The sequence below is a fragment of the Oncorhynchus gorbuscha genome, linkage group LG24 (assembly GCF_021184085.1).
Source record: "Oncorhynchus gorbuscha isolate QuinsamMale2020 ecotype Even-year linkage group LG24, OgorEven_v1.0, whole genome shotgun sequence".
Classification (NCBI taxonomy): domain Eukaryota; kingdom Metazoa; phylum Chordata; class Actinopteri; order Salmoniformes; family Salmonidae; genus Oncorhynchus; species Oncorhynchus gorbuscha.
In genome coordinates this window covers 47,870,699-47,893,245 of record NC_060196.1, presented here as the reverse complement: position 1 = coordinate 47,893,245, position 22,547 = coordinate 47,870,699, and the positions used below count along the sequence as shown (strand labels likewise).

The 22,547-nt window shown below is 42.5% G+C and overlaps 1 pseudogene; it reads right to left on the bottom strand.

The window, feature by feature from the left end:
- Positions 1-6,941: 6,941 nt before the first annotated feature.
- On the bottom strand, positions 6,942-17,272 carry LOC124012256 (annotated as a pseudogene).
- Positions 17,273-22,547: the final 5,275 nt, after the last annotated feature.

The following is a 22,547-nucleotide window of genomic DNA, read 5'->3' as shown; positions in this document are numbered from 1 at the left end:
TCCCATGCCTAAAATGGAACACTCTCACCCGCCGCTAGGCCCTCCGGAGGGTGATCGAACACGGCCCGAAAACGGCGGGTGAACTCCGGGTAGTGGCCCCTCGCCGAGTCGAAGGGCTCTACCCGTCAAGCAAGAGACGAGGACACTCACGCTCTCCTCGTCCGGCCGAACCGTGACCAGGTAAAGCTCTAGTTGGAGCAGGAATTCGTGGCACCCCGCCGCCACTCCCTCGTACTCCCTCGGAGGCGCAATACACAGAGCACTGGTACTGGATCCCGCTGGAGGAGATGGTAGCGTTGCCGGTGGGAGGGTTGAAGGGGAATTAGGGAGACCACTCCTTTCCCAGTGGTCCATCCTCTCCATCATCTGATCCATCGCTGATCCGATGGAGGATGGACGTGTGATGAACGAAAAGGGGAAAAAGGGATCGGTGGCAGCTAGTAGACCGGCGACGATGACCGCAGAGCGCCACCTGAACTGGAAGGGGAGCCACTTTCAGTGATATTCGTGACAGGACAATGCAATGGAGCATGCTCTTGGAGTGTGGGCAGACCCAAACCAGACAGTGATTTGTTTTGGAAACCCTGATGGGGGTCTGGGGGCATGCATCCCCAGAAAAATAATGAGATTTGAACAATGTAACTGTCTTACCTTATCGTAAATCAAATAATCTATGAATTACTACATTGTTTGTTTTTATCCTATAAATCACAGCCGCACCAAAGGATGCTAAAACAAATGTTCCCTTATGGCGTATATTTCATTGCAAGGTTGTGGTTCTCCTGATCATGTTTTATACCTAAATAGTGATGTGTTGGCTAAGGTTTCAGAAAGTATCTCAATTACTAAGAAAACCCTTGAAGTCATAGTTCTTCTAACAGAGATGTAGAAAATGTCATTTGATTTGTCATTCTGATTTTACAACAAACTTCGATCACTCAGTTTCTCTTTTATCAAGCAATTTCATTCTACCGATTTAATATGGACCTGCTCCAATAGAGAAGCCGGTGTGGATATTCAGTGTGGATTCCAGGTTGTTCTTGAGAGGTGGGATAAGTCTTGAGAGGTGGGATAAACATACAGTAGATAGGAGTCCACATAGAAGTGTTCAACCTAAAGACCTACCAGAGACCAAACACAGGCAACTTAATAATTTTTTTCATTTAATTTTTTTTCTTAGGAAAGAATCATGTCACCAAGAACAACATTAGTGCTCTTAGAAAAATGAAATTTAAGTCGCATCAGTTTCATATCCTTCCCAATACAGCTTTTAACATAATCAATCCCAGTTGAGCAACAACTAAGCTCAACAAAAAAAAGAAACGTCCCATTTTCAGGATCGTCATTCAAAGAAAGATAATTTGTAAAAATACAAACAACTTCACATAGCGTAATTGTAAAGGGTTTAAACACGGTTTCCCGTGCTTGTTCAATGAACTCTAAACAATTAATGAACATGCACCTGTGGAAAGGGTCGTTAAGACACTAACAGTTTACAGATGGTAGGCAACTAAGGTCACAGTTATGAAAACTTAGGACACCAAAGAGGCCTTTCTACTGACTCTGAAAAACACCAAAAGAAAGATGCCCAGGGTCCCTGCTCATCTGTGTGACCGTGCCTTAGGCATGCTGCAACGAGGCATGAGAACTGCAGATGTGGCCAGGGACATAAATTGGAATGTCCGTACTGTGAGATGCCTAAGACAGCGCTACAGGGAGACAGAGCGGACAGCTGATCGTCCTCGCAGTGGCAGACCATGTGTAACAACACCTGCACAGGGTCGGTATATCCGAACATCACACCTGCGTGACAGGTACAGGATGGCAACAACAACTGCCCGAGATACACCAGGAAACCACAATCCCTCCATCAGTGCTCAGACTGTCCGCAATAAGCTGAGAGAGGTTGGACTGAGGGCTTGTAGGCCTGTTGTCAGGTCCTCAGCAGACATCACTGGCAACAACGTCGCCTATGGACACAAACCCACAGTTGCTGGACCAGACAGGACTGGCAAAAGTGTTCTTCACTGGCGAGTTGCGGTTTTATCTCACCAGGGATGATGGTCGGATTCACGTTTATCGTCGAAGGAATGAGCATTACACCGAGGCCTGTACTCGGGAGCGGGATTGATTTGGAGGTGGAGGGTCCATCATGGTCTGGGGCGGTGTGTCACAGCATCATCGGACTGAGCTTGTTGTCAATCTTAACGCTGTGCGTTAAAGGGAAGACATCCTCCTCCCTCATGTGGTATCCTTCCTGCAGGCTCATCCTGACATGACCCTCTAGCATGACAATGCCACCAGCCATACTGCTCATTCTGTGCGTAATTTCCTGCAAGACAGGAATGTCAGTGTTCTGCAATGGCCAGCGAAGAACTGGGATCTAAATCCCATTGAGCACGTCTGGGACCTGTTGGATTAGAGTGAGGGCTAGGGCCATTCCCCCCAGAAATGTCCGGGAACCTGCAGGCGTCTTGGTGGAAGAGGGAGGTAACACCTCCCAGCAAGAACTGGCAAATCTTTAATGCAACTGGTGGCCACACCAGATACTGACTGTTACTTTTGATTTTGACCCCCCTTTGATCAGGGACACATTATTCAATTCTGTTAGTCACATGTCTGTGGAACTTGTTCAGTTTATGTCTGTTGTTTAATCTTGTTATGCTCATACAAATATTTACATGTTATGTTGCTGAAAATAAACGCAGTTGACAGTGAGGACATTTCTTTTTTTGCAGATTTTTTTTATATAGACACACACACAGTCAAAAATTTCACATCTACTCATTCAAGGGTTTTTCTTTGTTACTATTTTCTACATTGTAGAATAATAGTGAAGACATAAACTATGAAATAACACCTATGAAATCATGTAGTAACCAAAAGTGTTATGCAATTCAAAATATATTTTATATTTGAGATACTTCAAAGAGCCACCCTTTGCCTTAATGACAGCTCTGCACACTCTTGGCATTTTCTCAACCAGCTTCACCTAGAATGTTTTTCCAAAAGTCTTGGATTACCCACATATATACTGAGCACTTGTTGGCTGCTCTTCCTTCACTCTGCGGTCTGACTCATTACAAATTATCTCAATTTGGTTGAGGTCGGGGGATTTTGGAGGCCAGGTCATCTGATGCAGCTCTCCATCACTCTCCTTCTTGGTAAAATAGCCCATACAAAACCTGGTGGTGTGTTGGGTCATTGTCCTGTTGAAAAACAAATGATAGTCTTACTATGCCCAAACCAGATAGGATGGCGTATCGCTGAAGAATGCTGTGGTAGCCATGTTGGTTAAGTGTGCCTTGAATTCTAAATGAAACACTGACTGTGTCAACATCAAAGCACCTCTCCTCCATGCTTCACGGTGGCAAATAAACATGCACACCGCATCTCACAAAGACAACGTTTGGAACCAAAAATCTCCCAAGGACAAATTTCCACGGGTCTAATGTCAATTGCTGGCGTTTCAATTGCTGGTGGTCCAAGCAAGTCTCTTCTTATTGGTGCCATTTAGTAGGGGGTTCTTTGCATCAATTTGACCATGAAGGCCTGATTCACAATCTCTGAAGAGTTGATGTTGAGATGTGTCTGTTACTTGAACTCTGTGAAGAATTTATTTGGGCTGCAATTTCTGAGGTTGGTATCTCTAATGAACTTATCCTCTGCAGCAGAGTTAACTCTGGGTCTTCCATTCCTGTAGCGGTCCTCATGAGAGCCAATTTAACTATAGTGCTTGATGGTTCTTGAAATGTTATGTATTGACTGACCTTCATGTAATGATGAACTGTCGTTTCTCTTTGCTTATTTGAGCTGTTCTTGCCATAACATGGACTTGGTCTTTTCCCAAATAGGGCTATCTTCTGTATACCCGTCCTACCTTGTCACAATACAATTGATTGGCTCAAACGCATTAAGGAAAGAAATTCCACAAATTAACTTTTAACTATGCCATTTAGCAGACGCTTTTATCCAAAGCGACTTACAGTCATGTGTGCATACATTCTACGTATGGGTGGTCCCGGGGATCGAACCCACTACCCTGGCGTTACAAGCGCCATGCTCTACCAACTGAGCTACAGAAGGACCTTTTAACAAGGTATACCTCATGAAGCTGGTTGAGAGAATACCAAGAGTGTACACAACTGTCATCAAGTCAAAGGTTGGCAATTTGAAGAATCTCTAATATAAAATATATTTAGATTTTTTTTACACTTTTGGTTACTACATGATTCCATATGTTTTATTTCATAGTTTGTCTTCACTATTATTCTACAATGTAGAAAATACTAAAAATAATTTAAAACCCTTGAATGAGTAGGTGTTCTAAAACTTTTGACCGGTAGTGTGTGTGTGTGTGTGTGTGTGTGTGTGTGTGTGTGTGTGTGTGTGTGTGTGTGTGTGTGTGTGTACACATATACACATATACACATACACACACACACACACACACACACACACACACACACACACACACACACACACACACACACACACACACACACACACACACACACACATATATATGCACCTGCTCGTTGAACATCTCATTCCAACACCATGGGCATTAATATGGCTTTGGTCCCCCCTTGGCTGCTATAACAGCCTCTACTCTTCTGGGAAGGCTTTCCACTAGATGTTGGAACATTGCTGCAGGGACTTGCTTCCATTCAGCCACAAGAGCATTAGTGAGGTTGGGTACTGATGTTGGACGATAAGGCCTGGCTCCCAGTTGGCATTCCAATTCATCCCAAAGGGGTTGCGATAAGAGCTCTGCGCAGGCCAGTCAAGTTCTTCCACACCAATCTCAACAAACCATTTCTGCATGGAACTCACTTTGTGCACGAGGGCATTGTCATGCTGAAACAGGAAAGGACTCTTCCCCAAACTGTTGCCACAAAGTTGGAAGCACAGAATCGTCTATAATTATTACTCCTCTTCCACCAAACTTCACAGTTGGCACTATGCATTTGGGAAGGTAGCGTTTGACTGGCATCCACCAAAACCAGATTTGTCCGTTACACTGCCAGATGGTGAAGCATGATTCATCACTCCAGAGAACGTGTTCCCATTGCTCCAATGGCAGCAAGCTTTACACCACTCCAGCCAACTCTTGGCATTGCGCATGGTGATTTTAGGCTTGGGTGCAGGTTTACACGATTCACCGGTCCTGTTCTGTGAGCTTGTGTGGCCTACCACTTCCCGGCTGAGCCGTTGTTACTCCTAGACGTTTACACTTCACAGTAACAGCACTTACAGTTGACCGGGGTAGTTCTAGCAGGGCAGAAAGGTGACATCCTATGACAGTGCCATGTTGAAATTCATTCTTTAGTATGGCCATTCTACTGTAAATGTTTGACTATGGAGATTGCATGGCTGTGTGCTCGATTTTATCCACCTGTCAGCAACGGGTACAGCTGAAATAGCCGAATCAATTCATTTGAAGGGGTGTCCACATACTGTTGTATATATAGTGTATATTTTATGGTCAAACAAATTAAGGATTTGTAAAAATTCATTCAGCCTCATTTACTCCCACACAGCAAAAAAAACAACAACATAGAAGTGACTAAGAAAAATAAATAGAAAATGAAAAATATAAAACTGTTCAGTGTATCTTAGAATCTGATTGGTTTTGTCTAAGGCAAAACTAATTTCTGAAGTGTAAAGAACATTTTCAATATTCATCTAAATAAAAGGACAACTGAATAGGTGCTTTCAATTGCTTGAAGTAGGTACTATAGCCTACCCTGGTCTGTTTCTTGTAGAACTCTGTACAGTGTTTTTTCCTGTTTGATCTTCCACTACACTTTTCTTCAATCTCTCAAAGTAATTCTCAAATAATATAAAAATACATACAAGCATACTATACTTCTGAACACAAAAGCAGGTGAATGCATTTCTTCACTAAGTGGATGAGGTTTACATCAGTTATCATCATCAACCTACTACAGTGAAGCATTTGCAGTGACTTGGGTGCACTTTTGTTCCTCCACCAACCCTCTCCCCATTCAATAAAAAAAATGTTCTCTCCTACAATCTGCCCAAACCATCCATATAAATCTGCTGTAGTTGAGGTAGAATGAAAACCATCAGAGTCAAAGCCCTGCTTCATAATATCAGAGGAGAAAAGCAAACAGCGCTTCAAAAAGAATTGTTATTTAGATTAGTTTTTTTAAACATACAAAAATTCATCACACATAAAGCAATAGCCATGTACATCTGTGTTTCACCAATACACAACTATCAAAACATGATTCCAAATTAAAATAAGGCCTTTCAAATGACATGTCTAACATATCGCCAGTTAGATTGAGTTTAGAAACATTTCAACTTAAACTCCAGAACTAAGGTCTATGAGGGAACATAGGTCAGAATCTTTGAAATCTTTATCAATAGATACCGAGTTGAAGTTAAAGGGGTACTTCAGGATTTTGGCAATGAAGCCTTTTATCTACTTCCCCAGTCGGATGAACTTGTGGATAGCATCCATGTCTTTGCGTGCAGTTTGAAGTTAGTTGCTAACTAGCTCTAGAGTAATTGCTAACTAGTCTATGGGTATCTGTTAGTATAGACTTCCAGTCATTGAGCTAACACTAGTAAGCAATGGCTTGTTAGACTACCTCTAACGTCCTTCATACAGGACAGAGACATACACACGGTATCCACGAGCTGGTCTGACTATGGGGAAGTAGATTCATTGCCAAAATCCCAAAGGGTCCCTTTAAGATATAGAATTGGCGTTCTGTTTTTCATTTTAACTGGCCTACAATTGATTTTTGTAGGAATTATACAAACGATACTGCAGCCTGACATCCTCAGGACAACAATATATCCTCCTTGTAAGAAATGCTTTAAAGATAATACAAACCTTTCCTTTACATAGTGAGGAAAACGTTAATAGTCCAGTGTTTGAGGTACGATTCTTTTTCTAGAAAAAAAGAGAAAAAAACTCCATTCACACGTTCTGTAATATTTGTATTTAAATGTATGTTTTTGGGTGTATTTATTTAACATAAGTTTCTGCCCTGTTAGGCTCCCAAGGTCAAAGAGTCCAGACAAGGAGGAAGAGAATGATCCGGAAACAGTCACAAGACCAGAATCTGGTCTGTAAGTTCAGAAAAAAACAATAACACCCCTTAAAAAGTATCAAGTACCAGCAGCCCTTGCTGCATCAAGGCTTCTTCTCCTTCTTCCTTTTGTCCGGTTTACCTCCAGCTGTTGTCGTGGCAACACTAGGCCGCCTGATATGCTGTACCACGACCCTCCCGTTGGCCTCGCATTGCAAGGTGTATCTCTCTGGGGTCAGGGGTCGTCCTGAGCCATCCCTCAGCCTGGATAATATGTCCCTGGAGAGGTGCTCCATGCGCTGGCCTGCGGCACCAAGAGCCTTGGCCGTGTGCTGCCTCTCCCTGAGCAGCCTGCTCCTCTGGGCCTGCAGCCTCTCCACCTCCTCCTGGAGCCCCGTGATAGCATCCAGCTTGCGCTTGCGACAGTTCTGAGCCGCCAGCTTGTTCTTCCCTCGCCGCCTGATGTCCCTAAGGAAGGCAACCTGGGTGGGCGAGAGGCCATGAACCTCCAGGAGCTCCAGAAACTCCTCTACGGGCATGCTGACGATCTCCGCCGCCGAGAACGGGACATGCAGGGCCCGGGTGCGGAGTTCGTCACGGCTAAGCTCCGGGCTTCGTCATCTTCCCCGTCTTCATCGCTGAAAGGCTCCTCTTTGATGGCTTTGTGGGGGAAAGTGGTGGCTGACGGTTGGGAGAAGGCTGTGGAGGAGTAGCTGTGGTCGTGCCACACGCTCTCGCTGAAATCCACAGGTGACCATGTGTGGTAGTTGGCAATGCTCTTGGAGGGGAGGGAGTCCACCTCACTGCTGTAGCCCGTAGCCCCACCCTCGTCCTCAAAAATGAACTGGAAGACGATGACGACACCTCAGATGCACCTGGGGAGTCAAGTGTACATATGAATATGTAAACTAATTTACAATGTTTAGAACGTTGCAGATATGTGATATAGTGCCTTTGGAAAGTATTCTGACCTCCACATTGTTACGTAACAGCTTTCTTTTAGAAATGGAAATCCGCAGTAATCTACACACAATACCCCATAATGTCAAAACAAAAACAGGTTTAGAAATGTGTGCAAATGTATAAACAAATAAGTTTTAAATGTACATAAGTATTCAGACCTCGGGTTGCAAAGTGTTGGAAATTTTTCCCTGGGAAGTTAAGTCAGAGAATTTTGCTTAAATTAATTTAAAAAAAAGTTAGCTTACAACAGTGAAACTTTGTGGGATACACATAAAGGCAATTCTAGGTCTTGTGGCATAGTTTGGTTAAACTATCCCCAATTCAATGGATTTGCAACCCTCTGCATGCACAGTGCACTCTTCCATCACACGTGCAGCTGATTCTCAAGATCTTGCACACCAATGAGATGCTATTGAGCCCACACTACTATACTGTCTGAGCCAAGCACTACATGCTTTCTGGTAAGTTTTGATTACAATACTGGGTGGGGTGAATATATTTTGTATGACATATAAGATTTTTGTTAACTAATAAATGGTAGCCTGCATCAAAGTGTTTAAATAATTTCTAACTTGTTAACCATTTCTGCTAGTTAGTTTTTTGCTACCATGTGGTTATTAGCTTGCTTGAGCCTGCTAACTGAGGAGTGTTAATTCACCTGTTTCCATACATGTTTAAAACATTTATCTCACAAAGGAGTTGTTTAATCTAACTGCTTAACTATTTATCTGTACATTTTTTTTTACTCATTTGTTTCTAATCTTTACAGGAAAAAGCCACGGGCACTATCTGCTGTGTGGAGACATTTCACTGCAGCTAATGAAGGAAAAGCTGTGTACATTTGCAAATACTGTGCCAAATCATATGTGAAGAATGCAACGAATATGCAGAATCATCTGGCCAAGTGCATACAGTTCCCTCAGCCTCTGACAACAAGCAACCTCTTGACAAAAGTCCCTCTACTTCTATTCGAGGTGAAAATGATGAATCAGACACCTTTTCGATAGTAACAGCTCATGGTTCTCCTGGAATCAGTGGTTGTTTTTTTTACTCAATGGAGGAACGTAGTCAGAGAAATGCAGAGGAATGTCTTGCTCGAGCTGTGTATGCAAATAATTCACTTCTGATGCTCACAGGAAATGTGTATTGGAAGAGATTTCTGAATGTTCTTTGCCCAGGATACACCCCTCCAACCAGACATGCTTTGTCTACTCATTTGCTGGATGCAGAGTTCAGCAGAGTTCAAGTGAAGGTGAAGCAAATCAAAGAAAGCAGACTGTATTGCAATCATCTCTGATGGGAGGTCGAATGTTTGTGGGCAAGGAATAATTAACTACATCATCTCCACCCCTCAACCAGGATTCTACAAGAGCACAGACACAAGGGACAACAGACACACCATTCTCTACATTGCAGATGAGCTGAAGGCAGTCATGCACTGGTGACAGAAAATGCTACGAACATGAAGGCTGCTTGGTCTAAAGTGGAGGAGTCCTACCTTCACATCATACCAATTGGCTGTTCTGCTCATGCATTGAATCTGCTCCTCAAGGACATCATGGCACTGAAAACAATGGATACACTCTACAAGAGAGCCAAAGAAATGGTTAGGTATGTGAAGTGTCATCAAGTTATAGCAGCAATCTACCTCACCAGCAAAGTGAGAAGAATAAGAGCACCACATTGAATGCCATCCTGACTGATGTTCAGACACTGCTTGCAGATGTAAGGAAAGAAATCCGTACTGCCCTGCCCACTTCACTGTTGCTCCAAGCAGAGCAAACTGCAGTTCAGAATTACACCAAAAAGCGTGAAGACTTCTGCCTGAAGCACATACACGCAGCAACGTACATGTTGGAGCCCAAGTACGCTGGCAAGAGCATCCTGTCTGGTGCAGAGATCAACAAGGCCTATGGTGTCATCACTACCGTGTCTCGCCACCTTGGCCTGGATGAGGGCAAGGTTCTCGGCAGTCTGGCGAAGTACACTTCCAAGCAAGGGCTTTGGGTTGGAGATGCAATATGGCAGTCGTGCCAATATATAGCCACCTGATGGAAGGGACTTAGTAGATCTGAGGCTCTTTCCCCTGTTTCTTCCATCATCCTCCTAATCCCACCAACATCAGCTGCCTCAGAGCGCAACTGATCCTTGTTTGGGAACACACACCAAAGCAAGCAACAGGCTGACCAATACAAGGGTTGAGAAATTTGAGGCTTTTTGAGCCGGACAACGAGCCATCCTCAACAAGGTTGGAAAGTGACAGTGAAGATGAGGCCTCAGAGTCTGATGTTCAAGAAGTGGACACTGAGTAGGTCCAGGGAGAAGACATGGAAGCCTGAGAGGAAGACAACCAAAGCTTTAGTTTCTAGACTATCATTGAAAACATTTTTGGGAGATGCGATGGATCATTGGGGATCATTCAATATTCCCTTTCTTTTGTTGTTCAGTGAAATCATCCCATTTGAAGAGTCAACTCATTTAATTTAAGTTCAAGTTGTAAGAAAATTGTTTTTTAAAATTTATATTGGAAGGATTTAATAATTTGCAATAATGTCTACTTATGATAAGGTAAAATGGTTGTTTCTGTCTCCATAGGATATGATAAATATCCAATGCAAAAAAACATCTACATTTAAATGGTATTACATATAAATTTGCATATATTCCCATTAATTACCACAGAAAGTTTCCACCTCTGAAAATTCCCCAAAATGTGCAACCCTATTCAGACCATTTGCTATGAGACTGGAAATTGAGCTCAGAATAATCCTGTTTACATTAATCATCTTTGAGATGTTTCTACAACTTGATTGGAGTCCACCTGTGGTAAATTGATTGGACATGATTTGGAAAGGCACACACTTGTCAAAATAAAGGTCCCTCAGTTGACAGTGCATGTCAGAGCAAAAACCAAGCCATGAGGTCGAAGGAATTGTCCGTAGAGTGCTGAGACAGGATTGTGCCAAGGCACAGATCTGGGGAAGGGTACCAAAAATGTATTCAGCATTGAAGGTCCAAGAACACAGTGGCCTCCATCAACCTTAAAAGGAAGAAGTTTGGAACCACCAAGACTCTTCCTAGAACTGAGAAATCAAGGGAGAAGGGCCTTGGTCAGGGAGGTGACCAAGAACCTGATGGTCACGCTGACAGAGCACCAGAGTTCCTCTGTGGAGATGTGTTGAAGAGATGGTTATCCCTCCACCAATCAGGCCTTTATGGTAGAGTGGCCAGACGGAAGCCACTCTTCATTGAAAAAGGCACATGACAGCCAGATTAGAGTTTGCCAATAGGCACCTAAACACACTCAGACCATGAGAAACAAGATTCTGAGGCAAAGGTTCACCTTACAACAGGACAACGACCCTAAGCACACAGCCAAGACAACACAGGAGTGGGTTTGGGACAAGTCTCAATGTCCTTGAGTGGCCCAGCCAGAGCCCGGACTTGAACCCGATCGAACATCTCTGAAAATAGCTGTGCAGTGACGCTCCCATCCAACCTGAAAAGAGCTTGAGAGGATCTGCAGAGAAGAATGGAAGAAACTCCCCAAATACAGGTGTGCCAAGCTTGTAGTGTCATACCCAAGAAGACTCAAGGCTGTAATTGCTGCCAAAGGCACTTCCAAAAATACTGCGTGTAGAGGGTCTGAATACTTATGTAAATGTATTAACAACAAAAAAACAGATGACGTTTGCAAAAATGACAAACTGTTTTTGCTTTGTCATTATGGGGTATTGTGTGTAGATTGATGAGGAAAATATTGAATTGTATACATTTTAGAATAAGGCTGTAACATAACAAAATGTGGAAAAATGTAAGGGGTCAAACATTTCCTTAGGCACTATATATAGCACAACAGAGGATCATCATGTCCCCTCTCCGCAATGCATTACTATCTCCACCAGTGTGTACCCTATTATTTTTAAGCAGTGGCTGCAACGGTCGTGGAAGGGAGGGTTTGTGGGTGTGGCTTAAATAAGTCCAGAATTGGCGGAAGACAGAAGTGTGCTGTTTTTCAGCTAATTTCCTGCAATTCTATCATCTATTTCCAAGGAACTTTGAGAATTTTGCTGTTGAATGCTAATTTCCAACAATTCTACCCCACTTTCCATGGCTATTTTTGTGATCTTATGCTCAAAAATTATAACAAAACCAATGGGGACCCCAATCAGGGCCCCTGAGATGTACCCTGTGTGGCCAGTCAGTAATCCATTGATTTTTTAATTTTCAATTCTCCCCTACAGTATAGTTTTAATTTAGGTGATTTCTAGTTCAATGATTATATTACTTAGAAATATGTAGGTCAATTATCTTTCCTACATACTTTGTCTGGGTTTAGTCATTTAAGTATTTTTTTTTTTTTGGTGTGGCGGCAACAGTTTAGCAGCAGCGGTACAGGGGAAACACTGAACATTGCACCTCCCTAAAGCAGCCCCACAAGTCTTCCAACTCACTTGGGGAGTCTGGGCCTCGAGAGCTGCTCTCCAGGGAAAGACCGGAGTCTGAGTCGAGGTCCTCCAGGACACGAGGGTCGATGCCCTGTAGAATCCCCAGCAGCTGGGCGTCCATGGTTTCCAAGCAGCCATCCAGCCCCAGGAGGTTGATCTGGTCAAACACTGCCTCATCCAAACAGCCTTCCAGTGCACCATGGGACGATGACCCATTTCGTGTTCCGTTGACCTCCGCAGCGTTCGGTAGTGCAGCCAGCCCTGTGGTCGTACCAGGCGACGAGTTTGAGGAGTTTGCGGACACGAGTCGGAAGAGGGGCCTCTTGGTTGCCGTGCCACCAGGGTCCTGACTCCACCCCTCGGGGGATCATGTCGTAGACGGAGCCTGTTACCATGGCATCGCGGAGACTGACATCCTGGCTGATGGCGCTGGAGATGTCGGCGTCGAGGTCAGACAGCTGCTGAGGAACCAGTGGGTCTAAATCCTGAAGAACACACACACACACGCTATAAAAGGCACGGACATAGACACACCCTGACATACACAGTAGCGCACAGGTAAATCACAGTAGCTCACAGGTAAATCCTAAAACCCTTGGGAGTTTGAAACCAATATTCGATAACTGACATTTTCAAATCACCTTCTCTTTTCACAAATATTACCAAGACATCATAATCATTATCAAGGGATACTACTTACGTCAAATTCATAGATCGGTAGGGACAGGAATTGGCTCCAGTGCTGGTCGATGTCAGGGGGGTGGGGGTCCTCAGAGCTGGAGAGGGGGGCTCCGCTACTTAACAGTCCCTGGAATCAACAACACATAGTCAAATCGTCACACTGTGGAAAATCTGTGATGAAAAACATGACAAGGCAAGCACAGCGCCTATTACAAACACACAAAACATAAGGGCCATCAAACACTGAGCAAATAGTATGTTAAACAAAGGCAAGCCTACAGAGCTAAACGCTTAATCTAGTTTATTCCAAGACAGATTTTTTTTTAATGACTTGTTCTATGTCGTCGCTGTATGTACCTCATGTTCTAGTGTGGAACTGAGAGCCAGCTGGGTCAGGAAAACAGGTTCCTCTCTGCCTTCATCACCATACTCTTGGATCTGCCCCTTCAGTTCCTCAACCTCCTGATAACAGGAAAGACCGATAGAAAGAAGGGTGGAACAGAATACATTTAGGTACGGACCACGTTTCCATACAGTTTTTATAGCGTATACAAAAATAATTACGACAGCTGTGATGGAAACAGGGAGTTTTGGTACAGAGATATTTGTGTGGCTAAAATTGGGGAAGAAATGGAGGTGGAAATGTCTTTATGCAGAGAAATATTTTAATAAAATATAAAATGCAACATGTAAAGCATTGGTCCCATGTTTCTGGAGTGAAAATAAAATGTCCCAGAAATGTTCCATATATATGCACAAAAAAAACATTTCTCTCAAATTTTTGGCACACATTTGTTTACATCCCTGTTAGTGAGCATTTCTCCTTTACCAAGATAATCCACCTGATAGGTGTGGCATATCAAGAAGCTGATTAAACAGCACTCAGTACACAGGTACACCTTGTGCTGGGGAAAAAAGGCCACCTGTGCAGTTGTCACACAATGTCACAAATGTCTAAAGTTAAGGGAGCGTGCAATTGGCATGCTGACCGAAGGAATGTCTAACAGAGCGGTTGCCAGAGAACGTAATGTTTATTTCTCTACCATAAGCTGCCTCCAGTGTCGTTTTAGAGAATTTGGCAGTATATCCAACCGGCCTCAAAACCGAAGACTACGTGTAACCACGCCAACCGAGAACCTCCACATCCGGCATCTTCATCTGCGGGATTGTCTGAGACCAGCCATCCAGACCGCTGATGCAACTGAGGAGTATTTCTGCCTGTAATAAAGCCCTTTTGTGATTGGCTGGGCCTGTCTCCCAAGTGACTATGCCCCTGCAGACCCACCCATGGCTGCTCCCCTGCCCAGTCTTGTGAAATCCACAGATTAGTGCCGAATACATGTATTCCAAGTGAAAGAATGATATCAATGAACTGTAACCCAGTAAAATTTTAGAAATTGTTGCATGTTGCATTTATATTTTTGATCAGTATAATAACCATCATATTGAAGTAAACTTGGAGTCATGCGATGATACGTTGTGTGTTCCTCCCACTATGACTCGGGTAAACATGCAGTTTATTAATAAGCTTGATGGGTGGTGAAAGTGCACAGTGAGCTTGATGTTCCTATCCAAAACATATCAGGGGTCTTATTCTGGTGACATGATCAATGTTTGACTGCCTTATCAATTATAATCTCATCATGTATGACTAGCCTACCCACACTATCTCTGAGCTGTTGGCTAGAACGCACGTGCTAAGATAGTATTTAACGTAACAGTTTGTGACAAAACTACTGCTGGAGTTGAAAATGCGATGGAAACTTAAGCAAAAAGTACATTTTGTGCACTACGTCATCACCCACTGATTTTTATCCACAAGTCAATTTGGTGGCAACACACCACTGGTGGGAAAATTAGCATATTTTATTTATGTGGATTCTAGAATTTGAGTGAATATATGTCACCAATTGAATGCAAAACCAGCTATTGAGAGGTAGAGAGAAAGAAAAATATGTGAAGATAATGAGGGAGTCCAGAGAAAAGGGGTAAAAGATGGAGAGAAAGAGAGAATGGGACAAAGACAGTTTTGTAAGCAGTGTCAGTCATTGTGATTAAACCAACTGTTACAGGCCTATTCAAGGCTGAGTGAGTCCAGCAGCCTAGCAATCTTCTCCTAAGAAGAATGTCTGAAACATTGCAACAATGCCCCTTATATTGTAGCTTTATAAGAGGAATGGCTTAGGCATCTGCTTTCTGCTACAATGAACCAATTGTGGCCGTTAAATGACTGAGGTTCCGCTTACCTGTTACTGCACTGCTGTTAACCACCACGGTTATCAATCTGTTGACAACTGTGGTTGCGTTTGTTCAACAGGTTGATGCATGAACTTGTGTTTCAACTGTCTAGAGCCACAAGATGATTTAGACCCAGGAACATGTATGAGCAGGTGTGTGAGTGTTGCCTATATACAATGGGGTGTTACACAATACAAATCTCCCAATAGCAGCAAGTGAATTCGTGGGAGATAAGATAACACAGCCTTCGCCATTAGACACTCCTGCACTATAAGGAGCCTTTGCCCCACAAAAACTCACCCAAGGATCAAAAGAGAAAAATATTAAATCCCCCAACTTTACAGAGTTTCCAAAATGCCATCATGGTCACAGCCCTACAAACACACAGCTGAAACCTACAACATTAGACGAATAGTAAGTAGTAAATTAAGCTTCTGGGATTGACACACCTACAAAGTCCCAGACAAGTGCAATTTCGAAATTGGGCAGCACATTATCAGCTCCTCTTGTCATGTAGTCATTGCATACCTTAGAGAGCTATTTATAAAAGTTGTCAGAAATGTCCAGATCAACTAGCCCCATGTAAATTAACGATTTTTTCCGGGTTTTTCAGACCAAAAAAGACAGTTTTGTAATTCTTTAGTCACTCAAATATCACGACTAACAGACATAGCAAAACGTATAGAACTGAAAAAAATGATCTCCACCAAGAAGAGGGTAGTGAACAGCTTGTCATGAAGTGCTTGTGCCCCTAGACGTGCGCACCCGTGGGGCGCTGGATGTTCCCCAATGCTTGAAGGGGGACCCGATTGAAACCGTTTGGGAACCCCGAGTTAGCCAAATAGTATAGGCCTATCAGAATACACTTACAGTTTGCTACACTTGTTGAGTAGCTAAAGGCCTGGGGTTAGCATTTCGTCACAATAATTTCACATTAGGTAGCTTTTAGCTAAATTAGCTAATGCCATCTCGCTGCAGCACTCGCCTCATTGGGTATCTCGCAGGCTCCAGTGCTGGGATAAGGCCCCGGCTCACTTAGCTGGGCGGCAGTAAAGCTTTCGTCGACGGCGAGAAGTTCAGTGTCGTTGGCCTCTTCCCCGGTACTCTCTGACAACAGCCCCGCGCTAACATTACTGTTACTCGTGCTGTTTGGTGGCTCTCGGAAGTCAGAGCTGTCAGGCACTTGGTGTACGAGCCACGCGCTCAGCTGCGTAGGGAACCGGAAGGGCGACCCAAGCGCCCTCACCTCATCCAGGAGCCGACGGCAGGCGAAGAAATAATCCAACTCGGGACATTTGGGGTGCACGCTGTACCCGTCCCAGTTGTCCCTCAAACTGTGAAACGGTGTCTGGATGTAGGCTGAGCTAGGACCGTCGCTAATCTCTAGCGGTGAGTAGGAGCCGTTCAAGTAACTGTCGACATCCACGCGAACTCCGATCAAACTGAGTAAGATCGTAAATTGGATCAGTCCTTCTGTGAAGTATTTCTTCACGTTTTGCATCTTTTTCACACTTTAGGATGGACGTCTGTGGAGAAACGCTGGTCCCAGAGTTCACTTTAGACTACCAAACAAAGAAAATGCCAAACAAAAGAACACGCTCCTCCAGTCAGACAAAGAGGTCCGCCTGACTGTACGCCGCCGGCGAAAGCTTTAGATAGCTAGCTACTGCACTGCCGGTTTCTGATAACTTCCTGACAGAGACATGTCCTCAAACGAAGAACTGTACCACAATCGAATACAATAAATAATTTAAACTTAGATAAAACTATGATCTACGGGAATCTCCCGTTTATGTATGGTGTTACAAATGATTTATAATACAAGGTAAATATCCCGAACCTGTTCTTTCACTCCCTATCAGCTGCAAGGAGACTTGGGGAGGGATTTGCATAATTCACATAAAATCGGCCCAAAGCTTCCATCGCAACAGGGTCCGATTGGTTGAAAATGTATTATGTTATGGAGGGGAGCCAATCGTAGCGTCCCACCGGCTGTTAGTTGGATGCAAAATGTCACCCCATTCATTTGATTTCCGCCACAAACAAGACATACATTTATACTTAGAAATTATGCGTAAAACACATTTTATTCAATATTACACTGTTTCAAATAATGCATCACAAGAACACTACCGTTATTTTAAAACGGAACCTTGTTGTCAGGGGCGGGACCGAGATGGTACTTCCGGTGACTTAAAAAAGAAGAAGTTTGGCCCACTGACCTACTTTGAGTCCAGTAGGCCCGACCTACCATATCAATGAATAAACCATTTTTGAATGAATGGAGAAGTTAAAATCTACCCATCTACAATATATCAAAATACCTTTAGGCCTTTTAAACTCAACATTACACAATATGTACAGGACAGTGTGTTCCCATCCATGTACCTGCACCAATCTCCAGTATATTTCCTTCATAGCTTGTTCTCCATTTAAAAAATAAAATGGGGAGCCAATTTGTTTTAAGCACTTTTAGTTCCAATACTGATCAAAACTCGTTTTCTCATGGCTCTCTCTTGTCCCTCTGCAGTAGACATATGGTGAGTAATATGTTGTGAACATCGAATCGCAAAAAATCACAGTATCGAATCGCAATACATATAGAATCACAATACTAATCGTATTGGAACCAAAGTATCATGATAACATTCTATTGTGAGGTCACTGGCAATTCCCAGCCCTAACCAACAGGTCCTGTTGATCTTAGGAACTCATCTTATGCAAATCATTCAAACATACTTCAATAAAGTCTTAGTTTTGAATGATAATTACTTAATCCTCATCATACCTATGTGGAACATAAGGCTTCCATGAGAGAGTGCCCCTGTTGACAATCTTTTGTCTGTCTAAAATATTGATTTTGAGAAAAGGAAAAGAACAAAGACAAAATTCGCTAGGCCTGTATAAAATGTTGAATAAGTGCATGACACGTTCTTCTTTAAAGGTAGAGACAGGGAAATAGTAGGCCTAACTACTGCAAGTAGAATAGTCAAAAGTTTGGTTTGAAAGTGCCACACTGCCTAGTGCCATCCTCTCTTGCTTGGTCAGCCCAGCCCTGACAACAGGGTCATCCAGAGTAACCACCAATGATTTATATATACACTATATAGATGACTGATAGGGGGCGTCGTGTTGAAACCACAGTGCCTCCATCTTGCTCCCCCACCCCCCTCCCCCACAATGTCTACATTCGTTGTTGCTACATTTATTCTATTAGACACATTAACGCATACTTGTATATTAAATTATATTATGTGAGCTAAACATAGGGACTGAATGGCAGAGAGTTCTTAGGCACTGCATCGCAGTGCTAGAGGCGTCACTACAGACCCGGGTTCGACCCCGATCTGTATCACAACCGGCTATGGTCTTGAATTTCCCATATGACAGCGCACAATTGGCCCAGCGTTATCTGGGTTTGGGGAGGGTTTGCCCGTCCATGTAAATAAGAATGTGTTCTTAACTGATTTTCCTAGTTAAATGAAATAAAAAATAAAATTAACATAATACATTTTTTAAAATCCTTAAAGTATAATTTTCAGAGATTACTGATGTTACTGTTCTCACTACAACAACAAAAATATATGTAATTTTGTCCATTAAAATGTATTAAAATACTGTAGAATTCCATTAATTCCAATGGAGGACTGCATGAGAGTGTCAATATGGCCAGTGGCTTCCAGGCCTCGTAATGGCCAATACATAGCATCAGCAATTAAGGTTTTATATGGTGAGCTGATGGTGTTGAATGTTGATATGTAGCTTCATCGAGGACCAGGCTTACTTGATTTGGAGGCATGGCTACACAAGACTTAGTTGATTAAACTCAACTCCATGATCTACGATGGAGTTGAGCAGCAACTAGTGTTTGCAAACCGGAGCACCGACATCACCAAAAACAACATTGTTATGTGTAATTGTGGGCTATTCTTTGATGCTGAAATCAGTAGTTTTTGATGAACTTACTTGTATGTAACATTGGATCTCCGGTCTGCCCACAGTAGTCACCGCTCAACTCCACCGATAAATCATGGAGTTGAGTTTAGCCGGCTATGCTAGACTACTTGTTCTGTAGTCTTTTGGGAAACCATAAACGTAGGATGTTTTCCCTTATTATTTTACCAGGTAAGTTGACATTCGGTTTTGCTGCACAGACCTGGGGAATAGATACAGGGGGGTGAATGAGCCAATTAGAAGCTGGGGATGGTTGCCATGATGGCATGAGGGCCAGATTGGGAATTTAGCCAGGCCCCCGGGGTTAACGCCAATAATCATACAATAAGTGCCTTCGGCTCTTTAGTGACCACAGAGAGACAGCACATCCGTTTAACATCGCATCCAAAAGAAGGCACTCTATCCTGGGCAATGTCCCCATTCACTGCTCTGGGGCATTGAGGTCTCCTTAGACCAGAGGGAAGAGTGCCCCCTACTGGCCCTACAACACCACTTTCAGCAGCATCTGGTCTCCAATCCAGGGACAGACCAGGGCCAACCCTGCTTAGCTTCATGAAAGTGATATAGACCAAAACAAACATTACTTTTGGTCATATGGCTCATACACACCCCTGCTGGTCGTTAACGGAATACTGCGAGATTCGGGCATTTACAATTTTTATGTTTCTGCTTGCAGTATGGAAGAAGTTAGTGGTAGTTTCGCTAGCCAATTCTAACTAGCGTTAGCGAAATTGCTGGAAGTCTACTTGTACGTTAACATTGCTTTAAATGCCAGAATCTTCTATCCCTGGAACTTAATATTCTATGGAACACAAGGGGTTTTGCATGAGGGTTTGCCATCACCTTCAGGGAGGACCATCCATGACCTAGGTATAGACCTAGGGTGAAAAACAAAACACTTCGGTATAGATGAACAATATTTTACTTAATACAGCATATTATGATATTTCCTCAACAAAAGATCCCATCTTTACATTCCATATTCCATAGCCTATACAGCAAGTGTGTCTACAGGACCACTCTGTTAATCACCTCTTTTGATCCCATTGATTTAATTGTGTGCCATTGATAAATCTTTCTGTTTTCTAATTGCTCCAATGTATTAAAATTCCGCCCCCCAAAAGCCTGTAGTTGTATTAATTTCCTAAATGTGAACAACTGTCTATTTCTCCCTTCAGTCATTAGGAAGAGCTCGCCCGTTTTTACCTTTATTTAACTTGGCAAGTCAGTTAATTAAGAGCAAATTCTTATTTACAATGACGGCCAAGCGGGAACAGGGGTAGAACGACAGTTGTTTACTTTGTCAGCTCGGGGAATCGAGCCAGCAACCTTTCTGTTACTGGCACAAAGCTCTAACCACTAGGCTACCTGTCGCCCCATTTAAGGGCTCAATAATACTAGTTTTTTTTCAAGCATTTCATAATCATTTTAAGCATGTAGGGAAATTTGAATGGCTATTGATTTGGACTATTTTACTTATGAAACAGCCACTTTGTTGAAGTCATTTTAACATTTATTTCTGAAGCATAGAATAATCAGTATTTATATTAAGTAATTGGTCAATATAAATATATACAATATTATTTGTCAATAATTGCCAGTATATGTTGTTTGCTTAAAACTATAGGATCATAAAGTTTCCCTGAAATTCCTTCACATCACTGACATTCTTTTCTGTAGAAAAAATGTGGTATTTGAAGCAGAGATTACAAAATAGGGCAGGAAAACATCTCAATCGCGCCCACTGACTGCTTCTTCGATTTTTCATTGGTTAAATTGAGTTCTGACCTCACCCAGGGGTTGGGAAATATTATTAAGACCACTCCCACATCACCCTCTGATTGGTTTAATTGTATACTAGGAATGCACAGCTGTTGAATTTTATGTGACCTACTTAACCACTTCGATGCTGGTGTCATCCTGTCCAGGAATTCATAAAGCATATAAATTCACATATTTCCGTTAGTTTTGCTCAATAATAAATTCGTGTATTTGCATGTTAAATTGCAATTGTCTTTCCTGAAAATGTCTCCAATACATTCCTCACGTTTCTGTGAACTAAATAGGTTTACTAAACAGGCCAATATTGTTATAGCTTTTGTGGTGCAGAACTATTTACCCAAAAATGTTTAGGCAAAAAATGAATGCATAAAAATACCTGCAAACTCAGCTAGGCATTAATGTGGTCCTTCTGTAGCTCAGTTGGTAGAGCATGGCGCTTGAAACGCCAGGGTAGTGGGTTCGATTCCCGGGACCACCCATACGTAGAATGTATGCACACATGACTGTAAGTCGCATTGGATAAAAGCGTCTGCTAAATGGCATGTATTATTATTATTATTATTATTATATATTATATTATTATTATTATATTATTATTATTATTACAAAACATTCTAAAAAGTATTACAAATGAATTACAACACAATAGACTACAAGTGTGTAAAATGACATATTTTAGTCCATGACTTCTGCTAAAACATTTTCATAATGTAAAATTGATGACTGACAAAATAATATAAGCCTACAATTTTAATAGGAACGCAGCACATAATACATAGGCCTAATTTACCTTATTTTACATGAATGACCTGGAATTAAATTACACTTTGGCCTAAGGTTATTAATCACATCGAAAAAAAAAACAATAACAATAATACTTTTTATTAACACTTTAATTTGATTAGTCTATTAGATTTGACTTCAGGACCACTGCATGACCAACACACAGAAAACAAGTATGAATTAAGTATTTAAAGTAAAGAAGACTAATTGTTTAGACTCAAACAGCTTCAATGAGTTGCCCTGCTAGGCTATAACAACTCAAGCGCAACAGTTTGGCAAAGAAGAGTGACATTTAAGATAGCCTATGTCAATAGAGAACATGCCCGTTTTACAGATCGACCAGGTGCGACATGTCAGAAATGCGTAGAGGCGCGATCAAGTTGTGGAGCATAGCTTTGAAATCCACTGAAGAATGCTACGAGCTAGTTGATCTAACGCCAGCATCCAGGACTTGATTAATCCACAACTATTTTCATAACGACGCAAAATACATTTAAATCACTTCTGAGACATTCTGGACAGATTTATTGGGTACATCTTAAATCACAACCTGAGCTGCTCGTAGAGAGAAGGTGATTGGCCGACAAGCAAGTGACGTCTTGAAGACTGACATGAACCGTAGAGCATG